The sequence below is a fragment of the Asparagus officinalis genome, chromosome 1 (genome assembly GCF_001876935.1).
Source record: "Asparagus officinalis chromosome 1, Aspof.V1, whole genome shotgun sequence".
Lineage (NCBI taxonomy): Eukaryota > Viridiplantae > Streptophyta > Magnoliopsida > Asparagales > Asparagaceae > Asparagus > Asparagus officinalis.
Window position 1 is genome coordinate 9,379,027 of NC_033794.1, and position 249 is coordinate 9,379,275.

Here is a 249-nt window from a genome sequence, read left to right on the forward strand (position 1 = left end):
CACCCTTGTTGAGCTTGAGATCTTTTCTAGGCCTTGATATGAGTTCTTCATGAGCAAGTGAGTGCTTGTTTTGATCTTATTGATGCCAAAAGAACTATTATATGTTTTATATACGTTTAAGTGTTTTTTTAAACACTTTTCTTTTCTGAGATTCTAGAGATAGGTTCCTGGTAATGTGATCCGTAGTGATTGTTTTTAGATTAAAGATTGCATTTTGATAATATTAATCTGCTGAGTTCTGGATTGCTC

General features: G+C 32.9%; 1 protein-coding gene across 2 annotated transcripts in view; it reads left to right on the forward strand.

The window, feature by feature from the left end:
* LOC109833333 (zinc finger protein ZAT2-like) overlaps positions 1-249 on the forward strand; it is a 5,341-nt gene continuing 5,092 nt past the window's right edge. For both annotated transcript variants that reach the window (XM_020400980.1, XM_020400975.1), the window contains exon 1: positions 1-57. The gene's annotated coding sequence lies outside the window, so the exon portion shown is untranslated. The remainder of the gene's footprint in view (positions 58-249) is intronic.